Raw genomic sequence first — 6,805 nt, forward strand, 5'->3', positions numbered from 1 at the left:
GCTTTCAAAGGAAGAACTTTTATTCAATCAAGAATAATACTTCGCTCCCTAGCATTTACAATAGTAACATATATAGGAAAAATAAAGACCTAAATTGTAACGCCCCGAACCCACCAAGTGGGGCCCGAAGGTTACATGTTTCATTCACCTGTTTCTAATACCATACACCACAATCATGTGGTGAAAATAAATATACAACCTCAATTTAAATACCAGAGTCTATCTATAAACCCTGAAAAAAATAACTGCATCCATCTATTTATATTACATCCCAGTATTTAAAAGCATAAATTATGCATAAACTATTCCTACATTCACCTAAAAATTTACCAAAATTTCTACCCTGCCCAGTACTCTAAGCTCGATCACCTGATAGGCCTGAAAATATAATCATTTTCTAGGGTGAGACACATCTCAGTAAGGAAAAATAAATCATAGCAGTGTGTGGCAGAGAGTTTAAATAATACAAAATATGTATTCATTTGTAATTCACTATCAATGGCAGCCGAGAAAATGCATCATTAATAAAAACACTAACATCTAATATCATACACACATACATAATTATTTTTAGTGATAATTTATGAGAATAGGGAAGATTACTCGCCCATACAAGTAGCTTCCCTCTGCTCTAATACTAATATCAGGGCACTCACCTTACTCAGTAAGTCCTTGGGTTATGTATCCAGGCAAAATCTCTGAGAATAGGCAAGATTACCACACCATACAAGTAGTTTCCCTCTACTCTGGTACCCATTAAAAATTACTAGGGCACTCACCTTTCTCAATAAGCCCTCGGGTGGAGAACTTTACTTTGCCATAAATACCTTTGTAATTAAATCTATATGCATCCAATGCTAATCATTTCACAAAGATCCATGTATATACGCATATCATAACTAATCCACACAGGATACACACACACACTTCATTCACACCCATACAGGGTCCATATCCACACAAGAAATACATGGTCCACACAGGATTCGCATCCATATAGGATACACGGTCCACACAGGACTCACATCCACACATGATACACGGTCCACACAAGACTCACATCCACACGGGATATAACGTGGCTCACACAAGCACCACTCCAGCTTTTGCAACACGTGGCTCACACAGACACCACTAATCACCAGTACCAATCCCCATGACCTGCCCGTAGTATATCAGTAGAACAACCTCCTCAGACCTACCAATGCTCTACCCCAATATATATAATGACAATATACAAACTCCTCGAGCCTGCTAACGTATATCGTGATTATATCTAGGCAATATAACGAACTCCTCACGTCTGCCAACGTTATATTGTGATACACACGAATAACCACACCAAACAACCCATTCACACACATTACTTTATTCATCACAACATTCACACATAGCCAGTATTCTCAACCAATCTATATTCATAAGTAAACTGTATCCACAACTAGTCATTTAAATTATGAAAGTTGTATTCCTACCACACAATTTCTTTTCCATATATATATTATATATCAAAAGTTGTTATTTTTCCAAATGCCTAAGTGTTCAGATAAATCATACCTATATATATATATATATATATATATATATATATATATATATATGTTTGTATACTCGAATTAGCCAGTTTAAAATTTAATAAAAACCTACTATAATTAATTCCCCTTACCTGATTTCCTAGATTACGCCCACAAAGACCCCATACAATGTCCGCGACACTCACTCGATCCCTAAATCAAAAACCCGAGTTTATCAACTCAAATCTCAATAAAACGCTATTTTATCATTCACTAGGCCCTATATACTCCATATTAATAATAAAACTTAAAATACCCTACTTACCCTGGGATGGTGCTCCCGGAACCTCAAACTGAAAATCTGCTCAACGTAGGTTGCAGAGAATCTTCCCAGGAACCCCGTGGTGGTTCCTGATTGTCAATTCAGGCTTTATCGGAGCCGGAATCGAAGAGAGAAGGGAGAGAAAGTCATTGGTTTGGAGGAGAGAGAGAGAAAGAGAGAGAGAGAGAGAGAGAGAGAGAGAGAGAGAGAGAGAGATTTGATAAATAAAATGATACTCTCGGTTTCCCTTATAGTGCCCACTGCAGAGAAAATCGCCACTGATTTTCTTTGACCCTCAGAAAACTGTTGCCGGTTTTCCATTTAAGTGGCACAGTTTTTACCATTTACCTGTTATCGTTCAACGATAACTCCAAACTGTCGCCAATTTTCTGTCTCCTCCAGAAAACCGTCGCCGATTTTCCCCTTAACCGACCCAAAAACTTCTTTTTCCCATTTCTTTTATTATTTTATTTTCCCGAGTCTCTACATAAATAATAAACAACTGAAACATCCCCATACAGGCATGGGGGGATGACTCACTTTAATGTTCACAATTAAAATCTATTAATCACTCAATCCTCTCATAAATTAAATACCTAACAACTTATAATGCAATTAATTAAATAAAATAAAGTCAAAAGGGAGGCTCAAGCTATGTGGGGCCGAGAGTAGCCGTGTGGGGCCCACAAGGGTCTTGAGCTCAGAATTGCAAAAATCACACTCGAGCTTACTTTATTCTGAAAAGTATTCAAGTGTCTCCATAGGGTCTTCAAGTGTCTCCATAGGGTCTTTAAGTGTCTCCATAAGCTCCTGCAATGGTTAGTAAGCATTGTGGACATCCAGGGGCCATCCACGTGTCACCATGTCGGCGAACGAAAGGTGGTCATCATGTCGGTGAAGAACGTAGACATCTGAAGGTTGTCCACATGTCAAAACATCTGTAAAAGGAAGGGGTAACGCATGCCGATCCCCATCAAATTCATATATTAAATTCAAATTTATGTGGATTTAAGTAAAATGTAATTTAAATTTATAGCAATGTTTTTAATAATTTGTACAAATCCAAATTCAAAACCTAAATTTCATATTTACTAACTCAACTTGAACATATTTTAATTTGTTTATATAATTTTTTTCATTTTCTCTATTTTTTTTATTTGTGAACAGTAAACAACAACTCCTAGTTTTTTTCTCTTTTCCACCTCTCCTCCTCTTTTTTCCATTTTATGCTAATCAAACTAGATATGTAGCTAAGACCATTTATTTTCTCTTATCTTCTTTACAATTTCTGACATTTAGAATCACTGAACTTTTAGAGCATTCTAAGTTTTATCTTTTTGTTCTTTTTTTCAACTCATTAGTTCACCTCTTATTTGTGTCATTTCAATGTGGGTCACTATTATGCATGGTCTTATATATGCATATCTAATGCAAACTTTTTAAATATGAATTAAATAATTTCTTTTATTGTGAGGAGGGGTTGTGCATGTGATGGGAGGGTTTTATGGCTAAATGTGAAAGTGTTTGAGAACTAAGAAGTCATTTCCTGATTGGTAAGATCAATCCTATTGCAAACAAAATTTCTTGAGTGCAAACCAATCCCAACCTAATTGATCAATTAAGAATAGTTTGTGGCCTATTAGGAGCTAAAATGGTGTCATGTAACTCTAACTCCCTCAACAACGACTACATTTCTGTGAATGATTGTTCGCGCAAGCTATGAATAATGATGTTCCTTTCTTTGGTAATACACAACCTAATCAATAAGTTTGTTATTTTTATGCTCGAGAAGCAATCTAAAGGGTGTGAATGCCACCTATGGTTTGTTGAGTAGTTTCATGATAGAGTGAAGAATGGTATCCTTGTGCTTATGAGGAAAAATCGAACTTTTAAAGGAGAATAACTCAATTAACCTAATCCTTTACTCAATTAAGTAAAGTGGTCGAAGAAATAAATTAAGAGATTGAAGGTAAAGGTTAAGAAAGTGAATGTGAAGTATGGGTGGTTGGTGAAGGCGATAAATGCATATTAGTTAGAAGGTGCCAATGTCTCTGATTGTTATGTAGTTAATTGCCTTCGTTGTCTTGGTCTTAGTGGTAAAAAGAACTCACCCCATTGCCAATTCTTTGTGATTCTCTCTTGTTAATTGGATATGCAATACAAAGAAAATATGCAATGCAATAAAGGTTTGTGTATGTCAATGGTTTGAGTTGTTTTATTTTAATTGCAATATGTATTTGTTGTACAATGTTGTAATTGTCGTACTTATACAAAATGATCTCATTTAGCATTACTTGCATTCATTTACACCAAACTCATTGAATATTGTAAAACCATGTGCACATCACATCATCCCATAGCATTATCCAAATTTGATGATATTACAAAAATAAAATAAATGCATTAGCACCATTACAAAAAAAAAAAAAAAAATGATAGTTAAACGCATCATTGCATTTTATGACATGCGTAACTAGCTAGTCATACACTAGTTCGAGTTCCTGCTTCTACACCTTAAGTTTGCGATGCACAATAATGGCCCTTTGAGCACTCCTTGAGCAATTATCGTTTTCTTCTATGTTTTTCCATGGTTTTGACCCTCACTTCTTATCAAGAGCTTTGGTTTTCTTGTTTCGGATTGTTGTCCACCTTTTTGTACGGTTGGTATTGACATCTTAGCTACTACTTGGAAGCATGGACTACTCACAATTGAGTTTATTCCGATCCTTTTTTGTTTTTTTCATTCTTGAACAATGCATTTTTATGCCAACCTTGCATAAAAAATTTTGTATGTTTAATGCATTTAACATGTGTGCATCAATGGCCTCCCTTTTTTTGTTTTGAATTAGAAAAGGGTGGAATAGATCACTAGTTGTCTTTTCCCACACACTTTCCACACTTTAATGAATTTGATTAGTGCCGATAGATATTTAAATAAGTGGTATTTGCATAGTACCCTTAAGAAACACTTTGAAATATAATCAACTTGTGCACATAACTTAGTAGGTCATAACTATTGAATGCGCATGACCTGGATGAAAACTTCGCAATATAAGCATCCAAATCATGCTTAATGCCCTTAGGAAAACCCCAATCCCACTAGGCATTACTTCCCAATATGTACATATTATTTTGTTTTCTTAGGTTTTTTGCAAATGTCAATACATGAGAAGGTAGCTCTATTTGTAATTACCTTTTTTTGTGAATTATAAGCACCAAACTCTTTATAACACCGCCTAGCATGCTTATCAATGGTCTTATCTGACCTCAATGGTCCAACCACTGAAAAAGTTAGACATGCTATTGCGTGCATTGTCTATTTTTGGGTTATTACTATATATAAAGAGGTCATAAAGTTAGGTTTCTTCTCATAAAATACTTAGTTGCCTCCTGATTAAAGACTCAACTCTTCAATTTTTTCCTTATACTGGTTAGTGGGAGTTGACTTAGTAATCTCCCTCAAATTGGCATATGTTAATTGCACAACTTAGAAGTTAGACAAATTTTTATGCATGTTTTTATTTCAAATTTTTTTTTCATAGTATAACTAATAAAGACAACATAATTATTTATGTCATACAAATATTATTTCTATCATGTGAAGAAGTCATAAGTTAAAAGATAAGTTCTTAGTAGGGTTTAAAAAAGAAGCTTCATACTTCTCAACACTTCATTACTCAATGTTTCTAGTCATAGGATTACAAATTGAGCATTGATAATATGCTATGTTTGATTTGACAAGTCGAGTAATCCTAAGTCACTTGTTTAAAGGAACTAAAACAAAGATACGAGTGCTTGTTAGAGATTTAGTATATTGAACGTGTAACGACCCAGAAAATTTTAATGGTTAAATAATTAGGAAAATGATAAATGGAATAGATAAATAAGAAATAAAGGGAAAAGAAAAAATTTTGAAATAAGGGAATAACAGACCTCGTCAACGAGTTTCATGTCCACGTCGACGAATGTTCTACTAAAGATCATCGACGAAATTCAATTCCTCATCGACGAGAAGATCCCGAATGAACAAATTTCAAATTTGAAAACTCGTTGACAAATGAATCTCCTCGTCAACGAAGTTCCTTCGGTGACTTGTTGACGAATCTTGTCTACTCGTTGACGAGGCCACGTGGCAAAATCGAGTATAAAAGGAACCTGGGAAGCTTCCTCGTAAAGAAAACATTTTCCTCCATTTTCTCTCTCTAGAAATTGCCTCATCTGCCTTCTCTCTAACTTTTTGGCCCAGATTCAATCCGAATCGACGATCGGAGACTGTTATAGTGTTTTAGGGAAGATTCTCTACACATCTAGAGGAACAATTTTCTAAACTGAGTTTTTTGGGGAATGCTCCTAAATTGTGGTAAGCGTTAAGATTCTTAGATTTAGGGTTCTAAAGGTTTATTTAAGATTTATAGGTTGAGAAATGTAGAAATAGTAGATAATTCGGGATTTATCTGATTAAATTAGGGTTTTTGATTTAGGATCCGAGTGAGCGTCACAAACATCTTTTGGGGTTTCCTGAAACCCAAACTTCTTTACCTATAGGTGATGAGTTTTTAGATATTTTTTTAGATGATTTATCAAGACTACCTCCAAAAGGAGATTGAATTTAATATTGATTTGGTGCTAGGAACGGAGCCTATATCGATTGGTTTATGTAGAATGGCATTAGCTGAACTAAGGCAACCTATAGTGCAACTAGAAGATCTCCTCGAAAAGGAATTTACTCGATCAAGAGTATCACCATGGGCTGCACCTGTGTTATTTACTAAGAGGCATAATGGGTCCTTGAGGCTATGTGTTGATTATTGAAAGTTGAAACGACTTACATCAAGAATTGGTATCGACTTCAAGGAATTGGTGGATTATTTGATCAATTGGCAAAATCCCAAAATTTTTTAAGATTGATTTTCAATCAAGTTATCACCAATCGAGTTTTGTGAATTAAACATCCCAAAAACAAAAATTT

The sequence above is a fragment of the Malania oleifera genome, chromosome 11 (genome assembly GCF_029873635.1).
Source record: "Malania oleifera isolate guangnan ecotype guangnan chromosome 11, ASM2987363v1, whole genome shotgun sequence".
Taxonomy (NCBI): Eukaryota; Viridiplantae; Streptophyta; class Magnoliopsida; order Santalales; family Ximeniaceae; genus Malania; species Malania oleifera.